Source organism: Pleurodeles waltl, chromosome 4_1 (assembly GCF_031143425.1).
Source record: "Pleurodeles waltl isolate 20211129_DDA chromosome 4_1, aPleWal1.hap1.20221129, whole genome shotgun sequence".
Classification (NCBI taxonomy): Eukaryota; Metazoa; Chordata; class Amphibia; order Caudata; family Salamandridae; genus Pleurodeles; species Pleurodeles waltl.
In genome coordinates this window covers 39,517,278-39,542,966 of record NC_090442.1, presented here as the reverse complement: position 1 = coordinate 39,542,966, position 25,689 = coordinate 39,517,278, and the positions used below count along the sequence as shown (strand labels likewise).

The following is a 25,689-nucleotide window of genomic DNA, read 5'->3' as shown; positions in this document are numbered from 1 at the left end:
AATGAGGAACTCTGAAATTGTCACATTCCAATTTGTACGTCCTTAAAACTCTGCTGGTTATTCAAATGGGCAGATTGTTTTTTAAATTCCTTTCTGTCTCGAGTTGTAGTTATATTGATACAGAGGCATAATTGTTGAATGATATATATTGGTTTGATTGAAATATGTTTGTAGAGGTGGTGATAGGCTTTCTGTGTCTGTCTGAGAGCAAGGACCGGTTAACGTGTTTTTCCAAGAGCAGTTTGTTGTGAAAGGTATCAGGCAAAGAAGTATGTATTGTGATGTGGTTCTCTGACTGCTTCTGTCCACTTGCCAAAAGTTCCAAGGCCCTATGATAGCACAAAAACGGTAAGATTGAAGTGGTGGGTGCCGGAGGTTTAAAATGGTCAGTTTAATTAAAGACAGAAAAGTGAAACGAATGACTGCAGAAATACTGTATGAGGCCATGAACTGAGATGAAAGGATGATTTTGGAACTCTGTCTTGCAGATTACCCTCAATGCCGCAATGGATAGGGCACTACTCTCACAGACCAGGGTGTGTAAGTTTAAGTCTATCTGAGGTGCACACCCTGAACTAATACATTTTTGCTGAAACCTAATCATATTGTTTACTCTTCTTCGTAGCAGCTTGCCAGGGTGATAGTATATTGCAACAGAACCATTCCACTTCTTCACTGAAAAGAGTCATGCTGGTTACCCAAATGTGCAGCGTGTCATTTTATACAACTTTCTTTATTGAAATTAAACTTGGACTCACTTGAAATATTCTCTTTCAAAATGAATGTTTTGAGCTGCTGTGAATTTTATTTCTAGAGGTGGTGACAGGCTTTCAGGTACGTGCTTAGGTCAAGGCCCTGTTCATGTCACTTGTATAAGCTAATTCAGGGAGCAAATTAGCAAGTCAAGAAATGGGAAGTCTGAACTACTGTCAAAGCAGTTTCATTCTCTTTTCAAATAATCCAAAAATACCATTGCAGCATAAAACAGAGTATTCAATAAAAGAAGAAAGGAGGATTAACGGCAAAAAAGCACAGCATAAGATATGAAACTTTGGAAATTATCTAGATATTGTTTGAAAAAACTCCTTTGATGGAAAGAAGATGAAGAACGGTATGGGATCCTGTCCTGCGCACCTGTAATTGATATGTTCCACATCCATTCATACCACCTAACCCTAAACACCCAAACATGTTGCAGTCAGTGACCATGTGGCCTAATGGATAAGGCGTCTGACTTCAGATCAGAACATTGAGGGTTCGAGTCCCTTCATGGTTGAGTCTTTTTCTCACAGCACCCAACTTATCTTCACATACAAACTGGAAACACACTCTTACAATACTCCTTTCACTCTCACTCATTAAGAAAGCCCAATGCAAACTGCACAATCAGTCACGTTATACCTTCAGCATTGCTACTTTTCTGTCTTTCTGCCATACCAAAGTACCTCTTCATAAATGCCTTGGATATGCAATACGTATACAACAATATGACATGGCACAATCATTCTGAACAGAACTGTGGGTAGATTCAGTGCAGGGAGTGTGTGCGTGCAGAAAGCAGAAACTATGCATGGGTAGAAGCTCTATGATTTTCTCCAGGAATAATGCAAATTGTCCCTCAGAAAAAGTATAGTACTAGAGAAGAATCATAAAGGATTGACACAATTGCTGCCTTTGCTGTTGCCCCAGTTGTGTAATCTGTCAAGGACTGGTCTCTTGCAGATTGAGGCACCTAGTTGCAATTGTGTGGTAAAAATCACCCTTACAACCATTTTTGCTATAAACTTGAGATCTTTCTGAGATACTATCTCACAGACTTCTTATGAATGAGGAACTCTGAAATTGTCATATTCCAATTTGTACGTCCTTAAAACTATGCTGGTTATTCAAATGGGCAGATTGTTTTTTAAATTCCTTTCTGTCTCGAGTTGTAGTTATATTGATACAGAGGCATAATTGTTGAATGATATATATTGGTTTGATTGAAATATGTTCGTAGAGGTGGTGATAGGCTTTCTGTGTCTGTCTGAGAGCAAGGACCGGTTAACGTCTTTTTCCAAGAGCAGTTTATTGTGAAAGGTATCAGGCAAAGGAGTATGTATTGTGATGTGGTTCTCTGACTGCTTCTGTCCACTTGCCAAAAGTTCCAAGGCCCTATGATTGCACAAAAACGGTAAGATTGAAGTGGTGGGTGCCGGAGGTTTAAAATGGTCAGTTTAATTAAAGACAGAAAAGTGAAACGAATGACTGCAGAAATACTGTATGTGGCCATGAACTGAGATGAAAGGATGATTTTGGAACTCTGTCTTGCAGATTACCCTCAATGCCGCAATAGATAGGGCACTAATCTCACAGACCAGGGTGTGTAAGTTTAAGTCTATCTGAGGTGCACACCCTGAACTAATACATTTTTGCTGAAACCTAATCATATTGTTTACTCTTCCTCGTAGCAGCTTGCCAGGGTGATAGTATATTGCAACAGAACCATTCCACTTCTTCACTGAAAAGTGTCATGCTGGTTACCCAAATGAGCAGCGTGTCATTTTATACAGCTTTCTTTATTGAAATTAAACTTGGACTCACTTGAAATATTCTCTTTCAAAATGAATGTTTTGAGCTGCTGTGACTTTTATTTCTAGAGGTGGTGACAGGCTTTCAGGTACGTGCTTAGGTCAAGGCCCTGTTCATGTCACTTGTATAAGCTAATTCAGGGAGCAAATTAGCAAGTCAAGAAATGGGAAGTCTGAACTACTGTCAAAGCAGTTTCATTCTCTTTTCAAATAATCCAAAAATACCATTGCAGCATAAAACAGAGTATTCAATAAAAGAAGAAAGGAGGATTAACAGCAAAAAAGCACATCATAAGATATGAAACTTTGGAAATTATCTAGATATTGTTTGAAAAAACTCCTTTGATGGAAAGAAGATGAACAACGGTATGGGATCCTGTCCTGCGCACCTGTAATTGATATGTTCCACATCCATTCATACCACCTAACCCTAAACACCCAAACATATTGCTTTCAGTGACCATGTGGCCTAATGGATAAGGCGTCTGACTTTGGATCAGGAGATTGAGGGTTCGAGCCCCTTCATGGTTGAGTCATTTTCTCACAGCACTCAACTTATCTTTACATACAAACTGGAAATACACTCTTACAATACTCCTTTCACTCTCACTCATTAAGAAAGCCCAATGCAAACTGCACAATCAGTCATGTTATGCCTTCAGCATTGCTACTTTTCTGTCTTTCTGCCATACCAAAGTACCTCTTCATAAATGCCACGGATATGCAATACGTATACAACAATATGACATGGCACAATCATTCCGAACAGAACTGTGGGTAGATTCAGTGCAGGGAGTGTGTGCGTGCAGAAAGCAGAAACTATGCATGGGTAGAAGCTCTATGATTTTCTCCAGGAATAATGCAAATTGTCCCTCAGAAAAAGTATAGTACTAGAGAAGAATCATAAAGGATTGACACAATTGCTGCCTTTGCTGTTGCCCCAGTTGTGTAATCTGTCAAGGACTGGTCTCTTGCAGATTGAGGCACCTAGTTGCAATTGTGTGGTAAAAATCACCCTTACAACCATTTTTGCTATAAACTTGAGATCTTTCTGAGATACTATCTCACAGACTTCTTATGAATGAGGAACTCTGAAATTGTCACATTCCAATTTGTACGTCCTTAAAACTATGCTGGTTATTCAAATGGGCAGATTGTTTTTTAAATTCCTTTCTGTCTCTAGTTGTAGTTATATTGATACAGAGGCATAATTCTTGAATGATATATATTGGTTTGATTGAAATATGTTCATAGAGGTGGTGATAGGCTTTCTGTGTCTGTCTGAGAGCAAGGACCGGTTAACGTCTTTTTCCAAGAGCAGTTTGTTGTGAAAGGTATCAGGCAAATGAGTATGTATTGTGATGGGTTCTCTGACTGCTTCTGTCCACTTGCCAAAAGTTCCATGGCCCTATGATAGCACAAAAACTGTAAGATTGAAGTGGTGGGTGCCGGAGGTTTAAAATGGTCAGTTTAATTAAAGACAGAAAAGTGAAACGAATGACTGCAGAAATACTGTATGTGGCCATGAACTGAGATGAAAGGATGATTTTGGAACTCTGTCTTGCAGATTACCCTCAATGCCGCAATGGATAGGGCACTACTCTCACAGACCAGGGTGTGTAAGTTTAAGTCTATCTGAGGTGCACACCCTAAACTAATACATTTTTGCTGAAACCTAATCATATTGTTTACTCTTCCTCGTAGCAGCTTGCCAGGGTGATAGTATATTGCAACAGAACCATTCCACTTCTTCACTGAAAAGAGTCATGCTGGTTACCCAAATATGCAGCTTGTCATTTTATAAAGCTTTCTTTATTGAAATTAAACTTGGACTCACTTGAAATATTCTCTTTCAAAATGAATGTTTGAGCTGCTGTGAATTTTATTTCTAGAGGTGGTGACAGGCTTTCAGGTACGTGCTTAGGTCAAGGCCCTGTTCATGTCACTTGTATAAGCTAATTCAGGGAGCAAATTAGCAAGTCAAGAAATGGGAAGTCTGAACTACTGTCAAAGCAGTTTCATTCTCTTTTCAAATAATCCAAAAATACCATTGCAGCATAAAACAGAGTATTCAATAAAAGAAGAAAGGAGGATTAACAGCATAAAAGCACAGCATAAGATATGAAACTTTGGAAATTATCTAGATATTGTTTGAAAAAACTCCTTTGATGGAAAGAAGATGAAGAACGGTATGGGATCCTGTCCTGCGCACCTGTAATTGATATGTTCTACATCCATTCATACCACCTAACCCTAAACACCCAAACATGTTGCAGTCAGTGACCATGTGGCCTAATGGATAAGGCGTCTGACTTCGGATCAGAAGATTGAGGGTTCGAGTCCCTTCATGGTTGAGTCTTTTTCTCACAGCACCCAACTTATCTTTACATACAAACTGGAAACACACTCTTACAATACTCCTTTCACTCTCACTCATTAAGAAAGCCCAATGCAAACTGCACAATCAGTCACGTTATGCCTTCAGCATTGCTACTTTTCTGTCTTTCTGCCATACCAAAGTACCTCTTCATAAATGCCATGGATATGCAATACGTATACAACTATATGACATGGCACAATCATTCTGAACAGAACTGTGGGTAGATTCAGTGCAGGGAGTGCGTGCGTGCAGAAAGCAGAAACTATGCATGGGTAGAAGCTCTATGATTTTCTCTAGGAATAATGCAAATTGTCCCTCAGAAAAAGTATAGTATTAGAGAAGAATCATAAAGGATTGACACAATTGCTGCCTTTGCTGTTGCCCCAGTTGTGTAATCTGTCAAGGACTGGTCTCTTGCAGATTGAGTCACCTAGTTGCAATTGTGTGGTAAAAATCACCCTTACAACCATTTTTGCTATAAACTTGAGATCTTTCTGAGATACTATCTCACAGACTTCTTATGAATGAGGAACTCTGAAATTGTCACATTCCAATTTGTACGTCCTTAAAACTCTGCTGGTTATTCAAATGGGCAGATTGTTTTTTAAATTCCTTTCTGTCTCGAGTTGTAGTTATATTGATACAGAGGCATAATTGTTGAATGATATATATTGGTTTGATTGAAATATGTTCGTAGAGGTGGTGATAGGCTTTCTGTGGCTGTCTGAGAGCAAGGACCGGTTAACGTGTTTTTCCAAGAGCAGTTTGTTGTGAAAGGTATCAGGCAAAGAAGTATGTATTGTGATGTGGTTCTCTGACTGCTTCTGTCCACTTGCCAAAAGTTCCAAGGCCCTATGATAGCACAAAAACGGTAAGATTGAAGTGGTGGGTGCCGGAGGTTTAAAATGGTCAGTTTAATTAAAGACAGAAAAGTGAAACGAATGACTGCAGAAATACTGTATGAGGCCATGAACTGAGATGAAAGGATGATTTTGGAACTCTGTCTCGCAGATTACCCTCAATGCCGCAATGGATAGGGCACTACTCTCACAGACCAGGGTGTGTAAGTTTAAGTCTATCTGAGGTGCACACCCTGAACTAATAAATTTTTGCTGAAACCTAATCATATTGTTTACTCTTCCTCGTAGCAGCTTGCCAGGGTGATAGTATATTGCAACAGAACCATTCCACTTCTTCACTGAAAAGAGTCATGCTGGTTACCCAAATGTGCAGCGTGTCATTTTATACAACTTTCTTTATTGAAATTAAACTTGGACTCACTTGAAATATTCTCTTTCAAAATGAATGTTTTGAGCTGCTGTGAATTTTATTTCTAGAGGTGGTGACAGGCTTTCAGGTACGTGCTTAGGTCAAGGCCCTGTTCATGTCACTTGTATAAGCTAATTCAGGGAGCAAATTAGCAACTTAAGAAATGGGAAGTCTGAACTACTGTCAAAGCAGTTTCATTCTCTTTTCAAATAATCCAAAAATACCATTGCAGCATAAAACAGAGTATTCAATAAAAAAAGAAAGGAGGATTAACAGCAAAAAAGCACAGCATAAGATATGAAACTTTGGAAATTATCTAGATATTGTTTGAAAAAACTCCTTTGATGGAAAGAAGATGAAGAACGGTATGGGATCCTGTCCTGCGCACCTGTAATTGATATGTTCCACATTCATTCATACCACCTAACCCTAAACACCCAAACATGTTGCAGTCAGTGACCATGTGGCCTAATGGATAAGGTGTCAGACTTCAGATCAGAAGATTGAGGGTTCGAGCCCCTTCATGGTTGAGTCTTTTTCTCACAGCACCCAACTTATCTTTACATACAAACTGGAAACACACTCTTACAATACTCCTTTCACTCTCACTCATTAAGAAAGCCCAATGCAAACTGCACAATCAGTCACGTTATGCCATCAGCATTGCTACTTTTCTGTCTTTCTGCCATACCAAAGTACCTCTTCATAAATGCCACGGATATGCAATACGTATACAACAATATGACATGGCACAATCATTCTGAACAGAACTGTGGGTAGATTCAGTGCAGGGAGTGTGTGCGTGCAGAAAGCAGAAACTATGCATGGGTAGAAGCTCTATGATTTTCTCCAGGAATAATGCAAATTGTCCCTCAGAAAAAGTATAGTACTAGAGAAGAATCATAAAGGATTGACACAATTGCTGCCTTTGCTGTTGCCCCAGTTGTGTAATCTGTCAAGGACTGGTCTCTTGCAGATTGAGGCACCTAGTTGCAATTGTGTGGTAAAAATCACCCTTACAACCATTTTTGCTATAAACTTGAGATCTTTCTGAGATACTATCTCACAGACTTCTTATGAATGAGGAACTCTGAAATTGTCACATTCCAATTTGTACGTCCTTAAAACTATGCTGGTTATTCAAATGGGCAGATTGTTTTTTAAATTCCTTTCTGTCTCGAGTTATAGTTATATTGATACAGAGGCATAATTGTTGAATGATATATATTGGTTTGATTGAAATATGTTCGTAGAGGTGGTGATAGGCTTTCTGTGTCTGTCTGAGAGCAAGGACCGGTTAACGTCTTTTTCCAAGAGCAGTTTATTGTGAAAGGTATCAGGCAAAGGAGTATGTATTGTGATGTGGTTCTCTGACTGCTTCTGCCCACTTGCCAAAAGTTTCAAGGCCCTATGATAGCACAAAAACGGTAAGATTGAAGTGGTGGGTGCCGGAGGTTTAAAATGGTCAGTTTAATTAAAGACAGAAAAGTGAAACGAATGACTGCAGAAATACTGTATGTGGCCATGAACTGAGATGAAAGGATGATTTTGGAACTCTGTCTTGCAGATTACCCTCAATGCCGCAATAGATAGGGCACTACTCTCACAGACCAGGGTGTGTAAGTTTAAGTCTATCTGAGGTGCACACCCTGAACTAATACATTTTTGCTGAAACCTAATCATATTGTTTACTCTTCCTCGTAGCAGCTTGCCAGGGTGATAGTATATTGCAACAGAACCATTCCACTTCTTCACTGAAAAGTGTCATGCTGGTTACCCAAATGCGCAGCGTGTCATTTTATACAGCTTTCTTTATTGAAATTAAACTTGGACTCACTTGAAATATTCTCTTTCAAAATGAATGTTTTGAGCTGCTGTGAATTTTATTTCTAGAGGTGGTGACAGGCTTTCAGGTACGTGCTTAGGTCAAGGCCCTGTTCAGGTCACTTGTATAAGCTAATTCAGGGAGCAAATTAGCAAGTCAAGAAATGGGAAGTCTGAACTACTGTCAGTTCATTCTCTTTTCAAATAATCCAAAAATACCATTGCAGCATAAAACAGAGTATTCAATAAAAGAAGAAAGGAGGATTAACGGCAAAAAAGCACAGCATAAGATATGAAACTTTGGAAATTATCTAGATATTGTTTGAAAAAACTCCTTTGATGGAAAGAAGATGAAGAACGGTATGGGATCCTGTCCTGCGCACCTGTAATTGATATGTTCCACATCCATTCATACCACCTAACCCTAAACACATAAACATATTGCTGTCAGTGACCATGTGGCCTAATGGATAAGGCATCTGACTTCGGATCAGAAGATTGAGTGTTTGAGTACCTTCATGGTTGAGACTTTTCATCACAGCACCCAACTTATCTTTACATACAAACTGGAAATACACTCTTACAATACTCCTTTCACTCTCACTCATTAAGAAAGCCCAATGCAAACTGCACAATCAGTCACGTTATGCCTTCAGCATTGCTACTTTTCTGTCTTTCTGCCATACCAAAGTACCTCTTCATAAATGCCACGGATATGCAATACGTATACAACAATATGACATGGCACAATCATTCCGAACAGAACTGTGGGTAGATTCAGTGCAGGGAGTGTGTGCGTGCAGAAAGCAGAAACTATGCATGGGTAGAAGCTCTATGATTTTCTCCAGGAATAATGCAAATTGTCCCTCAGAAAAAGTATAGTACTAGAGAAGAATCATAAAGGATTGACACAATTGATGCCTTTGCTGTTGCCCCAGTTGTGTAATCTGTCAAGGACTGGTCTCTTGCAGATTGAGGCACCTAGTTGCAATTGTGTGGTAAAAATCACCCTTACAACCATTTTTGCTATAAACTTGAGATCTTTCTGAGATACTATCTCACAGACTTCTTATGAATGAGGAACTCTGAAATTGTCACATTCCAATTTGTACGTCCTTAAAACTCTGCTGGTTATTCAAATGGGCAGATTGTTTTTTAAATTCCTTTCTGTCTCGAGTTGTAGTTTTATTGATACAGAGGCATAATTGTTGAATGATATATATTGGTTTGATTGAAATATGTTCGTAGAGGTGGTGATAGGCTTTCTGTGTCTGTCTGAGAGCAAGGACCGGTTAACGTCTTTTTCCAAGAGCAGTTTGTTGTGAAAGGTATCAAGCAAAGGAGTATGTATTGTGATGTGGTTCTCTGACTGCTTCTGTCCACTTGCCAAAAGTTCCAAGGCCCTATGATAGCACAAAAACAGAAAGATTGAAGTGGTGGGTGCCGGAGGTTTAAAATGGTCAGTTTAATTAAAGACAGAAAAGTGAAACGAATGACTGCAGAAATACTGTATGTGGCCATGAACTGAGATGAAAGGATGATTTTGGAACTCTGTCTTGCAGATTACCCTCAATGCCGCAATGGATAGGGCACTACTCTCACAGACCAGGGTGTGTAAGTTTAAGTCTATCTGAGGTGCACACCCTGAACTAATACATTTTTGCTGAAACCTAATCATATTGTTTACTCTTCCTCGTAGCAGCTTGCCAGGGTGATAGTATATTGCAACAGAACCATTCCACTTCTTCACTGAAAAGAGTCATGCTGGTTACCCAAATGAGCAGCGTGTCATTTTATACAGCTTTCTTTATTGAAATTAAACTTGGACTCACTTGAAATATTCTCTTTCAAAATGAATGTTTTGAGCTGCTGTGACTTTTATTTCTAGAGGTGGTGACAGGCTTTCAGGTACGTGCTTAGGTCAAGGCCCTGTTCATGTCACTTGTATAAGCTAATTCAGGGAGCAAATTAGCAAGTCAAGAAATGGGAAGTCTGAACTACTGTCAAAGCAGTTTCATTCTCTTTTCAAATAATCCAAAAATACCATTGCAGCATAAAACAGAGTATTCAATAAAAGAAGAAAGGAGGATTAACAGCAAAAAAGCACATCATAAGATATGAAACTTTGGAAATTATCTAGATATTGTTTGAAAAAACTCCTTTGATGGAAAGAAGATGAAGAACGGTATGGGATCCTGTCCTGCGCACCTGTAATTGATATGTTCCACATCCATTCATACCACCTAACCCTAAACAACCAAACATATTGCTGTCAGTGACCATGTGGCCTAATGGATAAGGCGTCTGACTTCGGATCAGGAGTTTGAGGGTTCGAGTCCCTTCATGGTTGAGTCTTTTTCTCACAGCACTCAACTTATCTTTACATACAAACTGGAAACACACTCTTACAATACTCCTTTCACTCTCACTCATTAAGAAAGCCCAATGCAAACTGCACAATCAGTCACGTTATGCCTTCAGCATTGCTACTTTTCTGTCTTTCTGCCATACCAAAGTACCTCTTCATAAATGCCATGGATATGCAATACGTATACAACAATATGACATGGCACAATCATTCTGAACAGAACTGTGGGTAGATTCAGTGCAGGGAGTGTGTGCGTGCAGAAAGCAGAAACTATGCATGGGTAGAAGCTCTATGATTTTCTCCAGGAATAATGCAAATTGTCCCTCAGAAAAAGTATAGTACTAGAGAAGAATCATAAAGGATTGACACAATTGCTGCCTTTGCTGTTGCCCCAGTTGTGTAATCTGTCAAGGACTGGTCTCTTGCAGATTGAGGCACCTAGTTGCAATTGTGTGGTAAAAATCACCCTTACAACCATTTTTGCTATAAACTTGAGATCTTTCTGAGATACTATCTCACAGACTTCTTATGAATGAGGAACTCTGAAATTGTCACGTTCCAATTTGTACGTCCTTAAAACTATGCTGGTTATTCAAATGGGCAGATTGTTTTTTAAATTCCTTTCTGTCTCTAGTTCTAGTTATATTGATACAGAGGCATAATTGTTGAATGATATATATTGGTTTGATTGAAATATGTTCATAGAGGTGGTGATAGGCTTTCTTTGTCTGTCTGAGAGCAAGGACCGGTTAACGTCTTTTTCCAAGAGCAGTTTGTTGTGAAAGGTATCAGGCAAATGAGTATGCATTGTGATGTGGTTCTCTGACTGCTTCTGTCCACTTGCCAAAAGTTCCATGGCCCTATGATAGCACAAAAACTGTAAGATTGAAGTGGTGGGTGCCGGAGGTTTAAAATGGTCAGATTAATTAAAGACAGAAAAGTGAAACGAATGACTGCAGAAATACTGTATGTGGCCATGAACTGAGATGAAAGGATGATTTTGGAACTCTGTCTTGCAGATTACCCTCAATGCCGCAATGGATAGGGCACTACTCTCACAGACCAGGGTGTGTAAGTTTAAGTCTATCTGAGGTGCACACCCTGAACTAATACATTTTTGCTGAAACCTAATCATATTGTTTACTCTTCCTCGTAGCAGCTTGCCAGGGTGATAGTATATTGCAACAGAACCATTCCACTTCTTCACTGAAAAGAGTCATGCTGGTTACCCAAATATGCAGCTTGTCATTTTATACAGCTTTCTTTATTGAAATTAAACTTGGACTCACTTGAAATATTCTCTTTCAAAATGAATGTTTGAGCTGCTGTGAATTTTATTTCTAGAGGTGGTGACAGGCTTTCAGGTACGTGCTTAGGTCAAGGCCCTGTTCATGTCACTTGTATAAGCTAATTCAGGGAGCAAATTAGCAAGTCAAGAAATGGGAAGTCTGAACTACTGTCAAAGCAGTTTCATTCTCTTTTCAAATAATCCAAAAATACCATTGCAGCATAAAACAGAGTATTCAATAAAAGAAGAAAGGAGGATTAACGGCAAAAAAGCACAGCATAAGATATGAAACTTTGGAAATTATCTAGATATTGTTTGAAAAAACTCCTTTGATGGAAAGAAGATGAAGAACGGTATGGGATCCTGTCCTGCGCACCTGTAATTGATATGTTCCACATCCATTCATACCACCTAACCCTAAACACCCAAGCATGTTGTAGTCAGTGACCATGTGGCCTAATGGATAAGGTGTCTGACTTTGGATCAGAAGATTGAGGGTTCGAATTCCTTCAGGGTTGAGTCTTTTTCTCACAGCACCCAACTTATCTTGACATACAAACTGGAAACACACTCTTACAATACTCCTTTCACTCTCACTCATTAAGAAAGCCCAATGCAAACTGCACAATCAGTCACGTTATGCCTTCAGCATTGCTACTTTTCTGTCTTTCTGCCATACCAAAGTACCTCTTCATAAATGCCATGGATATGCAATACGTATACAACAATATGACATGGCACAATCATTCTGAACAGAACTGTGGGTAGATTCAGTGCAGGAAGTGTGTGCGTGCAGAAAGCAGAAACTATGCATGGGTAGAAGCTCTATGATTTTCTCCAGGAATAATGCAAATTGTCCCTCAGAAAAAGTATAGTACTAGAGAAGAATCATAAAGGATTGACACAATTGCTGCCTTTGCTGTTGCCCCAGTTGTGTAATCTGTCAAGGACTGGTCTCTTGCAGATTGAGGCACCTAGTTGCAATTGTGTGGTAAAAATCACCCTTACAACCATTTTTGCTATAAACTTGAGATCTTTCTGAGATACTATCTCACAGACTTCTTATGAATGAGGAACTCTGAAATTGTCATATTCCAATTTGTACGTCCTTAAAACTATGATGGTTATTCAAATGGGCAGATTGTTTTTAAATTCCTTTCTGTCTCGAGTTGTAGTTATATTGATACAGAGGCATAATAGTTGAATGATATATATTGGTTTGATTGAAATATGTTCGTAGAGGTGGTGATAGGCTTTCTGTGTCTGTCTGAGAGCAAGGACCGGTTAACGTCTTTTTCCAAGAGCAGTTTATTGTGAAAGGTATCAGGCAAAGGAGTATGTATTGTGATGTGGTTCTCTGACTGCTTCTGTCCACTTGCCAAAAGTTCCAAGGCCCTATGATTGCACAAAAACGGTAAGATTGAAGTGGTGGGTGCCGGAGGTTTAAAATGGTCAGTTTAATTAAAGACAGAAAAGTGAAACGAATGACTGCAGAAATACTGTATGTGGCCATGAACTGAGATGAAAGGATGATTTTGGAACTCTGTCTTGCAGATTACCCTCAATGCCGCAATAGATAGGGCACTACTCTCACAGACCAGGGTGTGTAAGTTTAAGTCTATCTGAGGTGCACACCCTGAACTAATACATTTTTGCTGAAACCTAATCATATTGTTTACTCTTCCTCGTAGCAGCTTGCCAGGGTGATAGTATATTGCAACAGAACCATTCCACTTCTTCACTGAAAAGTGTCATGCTGGTTACCCAAATGAGCAGCGTGTCATTTTATACAGCTTTCTTTATTGAAATTAAACTTGGACTCACTTGAAATATTCTCTTTCAAAATGAATGTTTTGAGCTGCTGTGACTTTTATTTCTAGAGGTGGTGACAGGCTTTCAGGTACGTGCTTAGGTCAAGGCCCTGTTCATGTCACTTGTATAAGCTAATTCAGGGAGCAAATTAGCAAGTCAAGAAATGGGAAGTCTGAACTACTGTCAAAGCAGTTTCATTCTCTTTTCAAATAATCCAAAAATACCATTGCAGCATAAAACAGAGTATTCAATAAAAGAAGAAAGGATGATTAACAGCAAAAAAGCACATCATAAGATATGAAACTTTGGAAATTATCTAGATATTGTTTGAAAAAACTCCTTTGATGGAAAGAAGATGAAGAACGGTATGGGATCCTGTCCTGCGCACCTGTAATTGATATGTTCCACAGCCATTCATACCACCTAACCCTAAACAACCAAACATATTGCTGTCAGTGACCATGTGGCCTAATGGATAAGGCGTCTGACTTCGGATCAGGAGATTGAGGGTTCGAGTCCCTTCATGGTTGAGTCTTTTTCTCACAGCACTCAACTTATCTTTACATACAAACTGGAAATACACTCTTACAATACTCCTTTCACTCTCACTCATTAAGAAAGCCCAATGCAAACTGCACAATCAGTCACGTTATGCCTTCAGCATTGCTACTTTTCTGTCTTTCTGCCATACCAAAGTACCTCTTCATAAATGCCACGGATATGCATTACGTATACAACAATATGACATGGCACAATCATTCCGAACAGAACTGTGGGTAGATTCAGTGCAGGGAGTGTGTGCGTGCAGAAAGCAGAAACTATGCATGGGTAGAAGCTCTATGATTTTCTCCAGGAATAATGCAAATTGTCCCTCAGAAAAAGTATAGTAGTAGAGAAGAATCATAAAGGATTGACACAATTGCTGCCTTTGCTGTTGCCCCAGTTGTGTAATCTGTCAAGGACTGGTCTCTTGCAGATTGAGGCACCTAGTTGCAATTGTGTGGTAAAAATCACCCTTACAACCATTTTTGCTATAAACTTGAGATCTTTCTGAGATACTATCACACAGACTTCTTATGAATGAGGAACTCTGAAATTGTCACATTCCAATTTGTACGTCCTTAAAACTATGCTGGTTATTCAAATGGGCAGATTGTTTTTTAAATTCCTTTCTGTCTCTAGTTGTAGTTATATTGATACAGAGGCATAATTGTTGAATGATATATATTGGTTTGATTGAAATATGTTCATAGAGGTGGTGATAGGCTTTCTTTGTCTGTCTGAGAGCAAGGACCGGTTAACGTCTTTTTCCAAGAGCAGTTTGTTGTGAAAGGTATCAGGCAAATGAGTATGTATTGTGATGTGGTTCTCTGACTGCTTCTGTCCACTTGCCAAAAGTTCCATGGCCCTATGATAGCACAAAAACTGTAATATTGAAGTGGTGGGTGCCGGAGGTTTAAAATGGTCAGTTTAATTAAAGACAGAAAAGTGAAACGAATGACTGCAGAAATACTGTATGTGGCCATGAACTGAGATGAAAGGATGATTTTGGAACTCTGTCTTGCAGATTACCCTCAATGCCGCAATGGATAGGGCACTACTCTCACAGACCAGGGTGTGTAAGTTTAAGTCTATCTGAGGTGCACACCCTGAACTAATACCTTTTTGCTGAAACCTAATCATATTGTTTACTCTTCCTCGTAGCAGCTTGCCAGGGTGATAGTATATTGCAACAGAACCATTCCACTTCTTCACTGAAAAGAGTCATGCTGATTACCCAAATATGCAGCTTGTCATTTTATACAGCTTTCTTTATTGAAATTAAACTTGGACTCACTTGAAATATTCTCTTTCAAAATGAATGTTTGAGCTGCTGTGAATTTTATTTCTAGAGGTGGTGACAGGCTTTCAGGTACGTGCTTAGGTCAAGGCCCTGTTCATGTCACTTGTATAAGCTAAATCAGGGAGCAAATTTGCAAGTCAAGAAATGGGAAGTCTGAACTACTGTCAAAGCAGTTTCATTCTCTTTTCAAATAATCCAAAAATACCATTGCAGCATAAAACAGAGTATTCAATAAAAGAAGAAAGGAGGATTAACGGCAAAAAAGCACAGCATAAGATATGAAACTTTGGAAATTATCTAGATATTGTTTGAAAAAACTCCTTTGATGGAAAGAAGATGAAGAACGGTATGGGATCCTGTCCTGTGCACCTGTAATTGATATGTTCCACATCCATTCATACCACCTAACCCTAAACACCCAAACATATTGCAGTCAGTGACCATGTGGCCTAATGGATAAGGCGTCTGACTTCAGATCAGGAGATTGAGGGTTCGAGTCCCTTCATGGTTGAGTCTTTTTCTCACAGCACTCAACTTATCTTTACATACAAACTGGAAATACACTCTTACAATACTCCTTTCACTCTCACTCATTAAGAAAGCCCAATGCAAACTGCACAATCAGTCACGTTATGCCTTCAGCATTGCTACTTTTCTGTCTTTCTGCCATACCAAAGTACCTCTTCATAAATGCCACGGATATGCAATACGTATACAACAATATGACATGGCACAATCATTCCGAACAGAACTGTGGGTAGATTCAGTGCAGGGAGTGTGTGCGTGCAGAAAGCAGAAACTATGCATGGGTAGAAGCTCTATGATTTTCTCCAGGAATAATGCAAATTGTCCCTCAGAAAAAGTATAGTACTAGAGAAGAATCATAAAGGATTTACACAATTGCTGCCTTTGCTGTTGCCCCAGTTGTGTAATCTGTCAAGGACTGGTCTCTTGCAGATTGAGGCACCTAGTTGCAATTGTGTGGTAAAAATCACCCTTACAACCATTTTTGCTATAAACTTGAGATCTTTCTGAGATACTATCTCACAGACTTCTTATGAATGAGGAACTCTGAAATTGTCACATTCCAATTTGTACGTCCTTAAAACTATGCTGGTTATTCAAATGGGCAGATTGTTTTTTAAATTCCTTTCTGTCTCGAGTTATAGTTATATTGATACAGAGGCATAATTGTTGAATGATATATATTGGTTTGATTGAAATATGTTCGTAGAGGTGGTGATAGGCTTTCTGTGTCTGTCTGAGAGCAAGGACCGGTTAACGTGTTTTTCCAAGAGCAGTTTATTGTGAAAGGTATCAGGCAAAGGAGTATGTATTGTGATGTGGTTCTCTGACTGCTTCTGCCCACTTGCCAAAAGTTCCAAGGCCCTATGATAGCACAAAAACAGTAAGATTGAAGTGGTGGGTGCCGGAGGTTTAAAATGGTCAGTTTAATTAAAGACAGAAAAGTGAAACGAATGACTGCAGAAATACTGTATGTGGCCATGAACTGAGATGAAAGGATGATTTTGGAACTCTGTCTTGCAGATTACCCTCAATGCCGCAATAGTTAGGGCACTACTCTCACAGACCAGGGTGTGTAAGTTTAAGTCTATCTGAGGTGCACACCCTGAACTAATACATTTTTGCTGAAACCTAATCATATTGTTTACTCTTCCTCGTAGCAGCTTGCCAGGGTGATAGTATATTGCAACAGAACCATTCCACTTCTTCACTGAAAAGTGTCATGCTGGTTACCCAAATGTGCAGCGTGTCATTTTATACAGCTTTCTTTATTGAAATTAAACTTGGACTCACTTGAAATATTCTCTTTCAAAATGAATGTTTTGAGCTGCTGTGAATTTTATTTCTAGAGGTGGTGACAGGCTTTCAGGTACGTGCTTAGGTCAAGGCCCTGTTCAGGTCACTTGTATAAGCTAATTCAGGGAGCAAATTAGCAAGTCAAGAAATGGGAAGTCTGAACTACTGTCAGTTCATTCTCTTTTCAAATAATCCAAAAATACCATTGCAGCATAAAACAGAGTATTCAATAAAAGAAGAAAGGAGGATTAACGGCAAAAAAGCACAGCATAAGATATGAAACTTTGGAAATTATCTAGATATTGTTTGAAAAAACTCCTTTGATGGAAAGAAGATGAAGAACGGTATGGGATCCTGTCCTGCGCACCTGTAATTGATATGTTCCACATCCATTCATACCACCTAACCCTAAACACCCAAACATGTTGCAGTCAGTGACCATGTGGCCTAATGGATAAGGCGTCTGACTTCGGATCAGAAGATTGAGGGTTCGAGTCCCTTTATGGTTGAGTCTTTTTCTCACAGCACCCAACTTATCTTTACATACAAACTGGAAACACACTCTTACAATACTCCTTTCACTCTCACTCATTAAGAAAGCCCAATGCAAACTGCACAATCAGTCACGTTATGCCTTCAGCATTGCTACTTTTCTGTCTTTCTGCCATACCAAAGAACCCCTTCATAAATGCCATGGATATGCAATACGTATACAACAATATGACATGGCACAATCATTCTGAACAGAACTGTGGGTAGATTCAGTGCAGGGAGTGTGTGCGTGCAGAAAGCAGAAACTATGCATGGGTAGAAGCTCTATGATTTTCTCCAGGAATAATGCAAATTGTCCCTCAGAAAAAGTATAGTACTAGAGAAGAATCATAAAGGATTGACACAATTGCTGCCTTTGCTGTTGCCCCAGTTGTGTAATCTGTCAAGGACTGGTCTCTTGCAGATTGAGTCACCTAGTTGCAATTGTGTGGTAAAAATCACCCTTACAACCATTTTTGCTATAAACTTGAGATCTTTCTGAGATACTATCTCACAGACTTCTTATGAATGAGGAACTCTGAAATTGTCACATTCCAATTTGTACGTCCTTAAAACTCTGCTGGTTATTCAAATGGGCAGATTGTTTTTTAAATTCCTTTCTGTCTCGAGTTGTAGTTATATTGATACAGAGGCATAATTGTTGAATGATATATATTGGTTTGATTGAAATATGTTTGTAGAGGTGGTGATAGGCTTTCTGTGTCTGTCTGAGAGCAAGGACCGGTTAACGTGTTTTTACAAGAGCAGTTTGTTGTGAAAGGTATCAGGCAAAGAAGTATGTATTGTGATGTGGTTCTCTGACTGCTTCTGTCCACTTGCCAAAAGTTCCAAGGCCCTATGATAGCACAAAAACGGTAAGATTGAAGTGGTGGGTGCCGGAGGTTTAAAATGGTCAGTTTAATTAAAGACAGAAAAGTGAAACGAATGACTGCAGAAATACTGTATGAGGCCATGAACTGAGATGAAAGGATGATTTTGGAACTCTGTCTTGCAGATTACCCTCAATGCCGCAATGGATAGGGCACTACTCTCACAGACCAGGGTGTGTAAGTTTAAGTCTATCTGAGGTGCACACCCTGAACTAATACATTTTTGCTGAAACCTAATCATATTGTTTACTCTTCTTCGTAGCAGCTTGCCAGGGTGATAGTATATTGCAACAGAACCATTCCACTTCTTCACTGAAAAGAGTCATGCTGGTTACCCAAATGTGCAGCGTGTCATTTTATACAACTTTCTTTATTGAAATTAAACTTGGACTCACTTGAAATATTCTCTTTCAAAATGAATGTTTTGAGCTGCTGTGAATTTTATTTCTAGAGGTGGTGACAGGCTTTCAGGTACGTGCTTAGGTCAAGGCCCTGTTCATGTCACTTGTATAAGCTAATTCAGGGAGCAAATTAGCAAGTCAAGAAATGGGAAGTCTGAACTACTGTCAAAGCAGTTTCATTCTCTTTTCAAATAATCCAAAAATACCATTGCAGCATAAAACAGAGTATTCAATAAAAGAAGAAAGGAGGATTAACGGCAAAAAAGCACAGCATAAGATATGAAACTTTGGAAATTATCTAGATATTGTTTGAAAAAACTCCTTTGATGGAAAGAAGATGAAGAACGGTATGGGATCCTGTCCTGCGCACCTGTAATTGATATGTTCCACATCCATTCATACCACCTAACCCTAAACACCCAAACATGTTGCAGTCAGTGACCATGTGGCCTAATGGATAAGGCGTCTGACTTCAGATCAGAACATTGAGGGTTCGAGTCCCTTCATGGTTGAGTCTTTTTCTCACAGCACCCAACTTATCTTCACATACAAACTGGAAACACACTCTTACAATACTCCTTTCACTCTCACTCATTAAGAAAGCCCAATGCAAACTGCACAATCAGTCACGTTATACCTTCAGCATTGCTACTTTTCTGTCTTTCTGCCATACCAAAGTACCTCTTCATAAATGCCTTGGATATGCAATACGTATACAACAATATGACATGGCACAATCATTCTGAACAGAACTGTGGGTAGATTCAGTGCAGGGAGTGTGTGCGTGCAGAAAGCAGAAACTATGCATGGGTAGAAGCTCTATGATTTTCTCCAGGAATAATGCAAATTGTCCCTCAGAAAAAGTATAGTACTAGAGAAGAATCATAAAGGATTGACACAATTGCTGCCTTTGCTGTTGCCCCAGTTGTGTAATCTGTCAAGGACTGGTCTCTTGCAGATTGAGGCACCTAGTTGCAATTGTGTGGTAAAAATCACCCTTACAACCATTTTTGCTATAAACTTGAGATCTTTCTGAGATACTATCTCACAGACTTCTTATGAATGAGGAACTCTGAAATTGTCATATTCCAATTTGTACGTCCTTAAAACTATGCTGGTTATTCAAATGGGCAGATTGTTTTTTAAATTCCTTTCTGTCTCGAGTTGTAGTTATATTGATACAGAGGCATAATTGTTGAATGATATATATTGGTTTGATTGAAATATGTTCGTAGAGGTGGTGATAGGCTTTCTGTGTCTGTCTGAGAGCAAGGACCGGTTAACGTCTTTTTCCAAGAGCAGTTTATTGTGAAAGGTATCAGGCAAAGGAGTATGTATTGTGATGTGGTTCTCTGACTGCTTCTGTCCACTTGCCAAAAGTTCCAAGGCCCTATGATTGCACAAAAACGGTAAGATTGAAGTGGTGGGTGCCGGAGGTTTAAAATGGTCAGTTTAATTAAAGACAGAAAAGTGAAACGAATGACTGCAGAAATACTGTATGTGGCCATGAACTGAGATGAAAGGATGATTTTGGAACTCTGTCTTGCAGATTACCCTCAATGCCGCAATAGATAGGGCACTAATCTCACAGACCAGGGTGTGTAAGTTTAAGTCTATCTGAGGTGCACACCCTGAACTAATACATTTTTGCTGAAACCTAATCATATTGTTTACTCTTCCTCGTAGCAGCTTGCCAGGGTGATAGTATATTGCAACAGAACCATTCCACTTCTTCACTGAAAAGTGTCATGCTGGTTACCCAAATGAGCAGCGTGTCATTTTATACAGCTTTCTTTATTGAAATTAAACTTGGACTCACTTGAAATATTCTCTTTCAAAATGAATGTTTTGAGCTGCTGTGACTTTTATTTCTAGAGGTGGTGACAGGCTTTCAGGTACGTGCTTAGGTCAAGGCCCTGTTCATGTCACTTGTATAAGCTAATTCAGGGAGCAAATTAGCAAGTCAAGAAATGGGAAGTCTGAACTACTGTCAAAGCAGTTTCATTCTCTTTTCAAATAATCCAAAAATACCATTGCAGCATAAAACAGAGTATTCAATAAAAGAAGAAAGGAGGATTAACAGCAAAAAAGCACATCATAAGATATGAAACTTTGGAAATTATCTAGATATTGTTTGAAAAAACTCCTTTGATGGAAAGAAGATGAACAACGGTATGGGATCCTGTCCTGCGCACCTGTAATTGATATGTTCCACATCCATTCATACCACCTAACCCTAAACACCCAAACATATTGCTTTCAGTGACCATGTGGCCTAATGGATAAGGCGTCTGACTTCGGATCAGGAGATTGAGGGTTCGAGCCCCTTCATGGTTGAGTCATTTTCTCACAGCACTCAACTTATCTTTACATACAAACTGGAAATACACTCTTACAATACTCCTTTCACTCTCACTCATTAAGAAAGCCCAATGCAAACTGCACAATCAGTCATGTTATGCCTTCAGCATTGCTACTTTTCTGTCTTTCTGCCATACCAAAGTACCTCTTCATAAATGCCACGGATATGCAATACGTATACAACAATATGACATGGCACAATCATTCCGAACAGAACTGTGGGTAGATTCAGTGCAGGGAGTGTGTGCGTGCAGAAAGCAGAAACTATGCATGGGTAGAAGCTCTATGATTTTCTCCAGGAATAATGCAAATTGTCCCTCAGAAAAAGTATAGTACTAGAGAAGAATCATAAAGGATTGACACAATTGCTGCCTTTGCTGTTGCCCCAGTTGTGTAATCTGTCAAGGACTGGTCTCTTGCAGATTGAGGCACCTAGTTGCAATTGTGTGGTAAAAATCACCCTTACAACCATTTTTGCTATAAACTTGAGATCTTTCTGAGATACTATCTCACAGACTTCTTATGAATGAGGAACTCTGAAATTGTCACATTCCAATTTGTACGTCCTTAAAACTATGCTGGTTATTCAAATGGGCAGATTGTTTTTTAAATTCCTTTCTGTCTCTAGTTGTAGTTATATTGATACAGAGGCATAATTCTTGAATGATATATATTGGTTTGATTGAAATATGTTCATAGAGGTGGTGATAGGCTTTCTGTGTCTGTCTGAGAGCAAGGACCGGTTAACGTCTTTTTCCAAGAGCAGTTTGTTGTGAAAGGTATCAGGCAAATGAGTATGTATTGTGATGGGTTCTCTGACTGCTTCTGTCCACTTGCCAAAAGTTCCATGGCCCTATGATAGCACAAAAACTGTAAGATTGAAGTGGTGGGTGCCGGAGGTTTAAAATGGTCAGTTTAATTAAAGACAGAAAAGTGAAACGAATGACTGCAGAAATACTGTATGTGGCCATGAACTGAGATGAAAGGATGATTTTGGAACTCTGTCTTGCAGATTACCCTCAATGCCGCAATGGATAGGGCACTACTCTCACAGACCAGGGTGTGTAAGTTTAAGTCTATCTGAGGTGCACACCCTAAACTAATACATTTTTGCTGAAACCTAATCATATTGTTTACTCTTCCTCGTAGCAGCTTGCCAGGGTGATAGTATATTGCAACAGAACCATTCCACTTCTTCACTGAAAAGAGTCATGCTGGTTACCCAAATATGCAGCTTGTCATTTTATAAAGCTTTCTTTATTGAAATTAAACTTGGACTCACTTGAAATATTCTCTTTCAAAATGAATGTTTGAGCTGCTGTGAATTTTATTTCTAGAGGTGGTGACAGGCTTTCAGGTACGTGCTTAGGTCAAGGCCCTGTTCATGTCACTTGTATAAGCTAATTCAGGGAGCAAATTAGCAAGTCAAGAAATGGGAAGTCTGAACTACTGTCAAAGCAGTTTCATTCTCTTTTCAAATAATCCAAAAATACCATTGCAGCATAAAACAGAGTATTCAATAAAAGAAGAAAGGAGGATTAACAGCATAAAAGCACAGCATAAGATATGAAACTTTGGAAATTATCTAGATATTGTTTGAAAAAACTCCTTTGATGGAAAGAAGATGAAGAACGGTATGGGATCCTGTCCTGCGCACCTGTAATTGATATGTTCTACATCCATTCATACCACCTAACCCTAAACACCCAAACATGTTGCAGTCAGTGACCATGTGGCCTAATGGATAAGGCGTCTGACTTCGGATCAGAAGATTGAGGGTTCGAGTCCCTTCATGGTTGAGTCTTTTTCTCACAGCACCCAACTTATCTTTACATACAAACTGGAAACACACTCTTACAATACTCCTTTCACTCTCACTCATTAAGAAAGCCCAATGCAAACTGCACAATCAGTCACGTTATGCCTTCAGCATTGCTACTTTTCTGTCTTTCTGCCATACCAAAGTACCTCTTCATAAATGCCATGGATATGCAATACGTATACAACTATATGACATGGCACAATCATTCTGAACAGAACTGTGGGTAGATTCAGTGCAGGGAGTGCGTGCGTGCAGAAAGCAGAAACTATGCATGGGTAGAAGCTCTATGATTTTCTCTAGGAATAATGCAAATTGTCCCTCAGAAAAAGTATAGTATTAGAGAAGAATCATAAAGGATTGACACAATTGCTGCCTTTGCTGTTGCCCCAGTTGTGTAATCTGTCAAGGACTGGTCTCTTGCAGATTGAGTCACCTAGTTGCAATTGTGTGGTAAAAATCACCCTTACAACCATTTTTGCTATAAACTTGAGATCTTTCTGAGATACTATCTCACAGACTTCTTATGAATGAGGAACTCTGAAATTGTCACATTCCAATTTGTACGTCCTTAAAACTCTGCTGGTTATTCAAATGGGCAGATTGTTTTTTAAATTCCTTTCTGTCTCGAGTTGTAGTTATATTGATACAGAGGCATAATTGTTGAATGATATATATTGGTTTGATTGAAATATGTTCGTAGAGGTGGTGATAGGCTTTCTGTGGCTGTCTGAGAGCAAGGACCGGTTAACGTGTTTTTCCAAGAGCAGTTTGTTGTGAAAGGTATCAGGCAAAGAAGTATGTATTGTGATGTGGTTCTCTGACTGCTTCTGTCCACTTGCCAAAAGTTCCAAGGCCCTATGATAGCACAAAAACGGTAAGATTGAAGTGGTGGGTGCCGGAGGTTTAAAATGGTCAGTTTAATTAAAGACAGAAAAGTGAAACGAATGACTGCAGAAATACTGTATGAGGCCATGAACTGAGATGAAAGGATGATTTTGGAACTCTGTCTCGCAGATTACCCTCAATGCCGCAATGGATAGGGCACTACTCTCACAGACCAGGGTGTGTAAGTTTAAGTCTATCTGAGGTGCACACCCTGAACTAATAAATTTTTGCTGAAACCTAATCATATTGTTTACTCTTCCTCGTAGCAGCTTGCCAGGGTGATAGTATATTGCAACAGAACCATTCCACTTCTTCACTGAAAAGAGTCATGCTGGTTACCCAAATGTGCAGCGTGTCATTTTATACAACTTTCTTTATTGAAATTAAACTTGGACTCACTTGAAATATTCTCTTTCAAAATGAATGTTTTGAGCTGCTGTGAATTTTATTTCTAGAGGTGGTGACAGGCTTTCAGGTACGTGCTTAGGTCAAGGCCCTGTTCATGTCACTTGTATAAGCTAATTCAGGGAGCAAATTAGCAACTTAAGAAATGGGAAGTCTGAACTACTGTCAAAGCAGTTTCATTCTCTTTTCAAATAATCCAAAAATACCATTGCAGCATAAAACAGAGTATTCAATAAAAAAAGAAAGGAGGATTAACAGCAAAAAAGCACAGCATAAGATATGAAACTTTGGAAATTATCTAGATATTGTTTGAAAAAACTCCTTTGATGGAAAGAAGATGAAGAACGGTATGGGATCCTGTCCTGCGCACCTGTAATTGATATGTTCCACATTCATTCATACCACCTAACCCTAAACACCCAAACATGTTGCAGTCAGTGACCATGTGGCCTAATGGATAAGGTGTCAGACTTCGGATCAGAAGATTGAGGGTTCGAGCCCCTTCATGGTTGAGTCTTTTTCTCACAGCACCCAACTTATCTTTACATACAAACTGGAAACACACTCTTACAATACTCCTTTCACTCTCACTCATTAAGAAAGCCCAATGCAAACTGCACAATCAGTCACGTTATGCCATCAGCATTGCTACTTTTCTGTCTTTCTGCCATACCAAAGTACCTCTTCATAAATGCCACGGATATGCAATACGTATACAACAATATGACATGGCACAATCATTCTGAACAGAACTGTGGGTAGATTCAGTGCAGGGAGTGTGTGCGTGCAGAAAGCAGAAACTATGCATGGGTAGAAGCTCTATGATTTTCTCCAGGAATAATGCAAATTGTCCCTCAGAAAAAGTATAGTACTAGAGAAGAATCATAAAGGATTGACACAATTGCTGCCTTTGCTGTTGCCCCAGTTGTGTAATCTGTCAAGGACTGGTCTCTTGCAGATTGAGGCACCTAGTTGCAATTGTGTGGTAAAAATCACCCTTACAACCATTTTTGCTATAAACTTGAGATCTTTCTGAGATACTATCTCACAGACTTCTTATGAATGAGGAACTCTGAAATTGTCACATTCCAATTTGTACGTCCTTAAAACTATGCTGGTTATTCAAATGGGCAGATTGTTTTTTAAATTCCTTTCTGTCTCGAGTTATAGTTATATTGATACAGAGGCATAATTGTTGAATGATATATATTGGTTTGAT

General features: G+C 39.2%; 7 non-coding genes across 7 annotated transcripts; all 7 read left to right on the top strand.

Annotated features, from left to right (window-relative positions):
• Positions 1-3,028: 3,028 nt before the first annotated feature.
• Positions 3,029-3,101, top strand: TRNAQ-UUG (transfer RNA glutamine (anticodon UUG)). Its single transcript has one exon. It is a non-coding gene; the product is annotated as a tRNA-Gln (tRNA).
• Positions 3,102-4,851: 1,750 nt separating this feature from the next.
• TRNAR-UCG (transfer RNA arginine (anticodon UCG)) lies at positions 4,852-4,924 on the top strand. The gene has a single exon. It is a non-coding gene; the product is annotated as a tRNA-Arg (tRNA).
• A 5,396-nt stretch (positions 4,925-10,320) lies between these two features.
• TRNAR-UCG (transfer RNA arginine (anticodon UCG)) lies at positions 10,321-10,393 on the top strand. Its single transcript has one exon. It is a non-coding gene; the product is annotated as a tRNA-Arg (tRNA).
• A 3,575-nt stretch (positions 10,394-13,968) lies between these two features.
• On the top strand, positions 13,969-14,041 carry TRNAR-UCG (transfer RNA arginine (anticodon UCG)). The gene has a single exon. It is a non-coding gene; the product is annotated as a tRNA-Arg (tRNA).
• A 3,570-nt stretch (positions 14,042-17,611) lies between these two features.
• On the top strand, positions 17,612-17,684 carry TRNAR-UCG (transfer RNA arginine (anticodon UCG)). Its single transcript has one exon. It is a non-coding gene; the product is annotated as a tRNA-Arg (tRNA).
• Positions 17,685-21,261: 3,577 nt separating this feature from the next.
• On the top strand, positions 21,262-21,334 carry TRNAR-UCG (transfer RNA arginine (anticodon UCG)). Its single transcript has one exon. It is a non-coding gene; the product is annotated as a tRNA-Arg (tRNA).
• Positions 21,335-23,084: 1,750 nt separating this feature from the next.
• Positions 23,085-23,157, top strand: TRNAR-UCG (transfer RNA arginine (anticodon UCG)). The gene has a single exon. It is a non-coding gene; the product is annotated as a tRNA-Arg (tRNA).
• Positions 23,158-25,689: the final 2,532 nt, after the last annotated feature.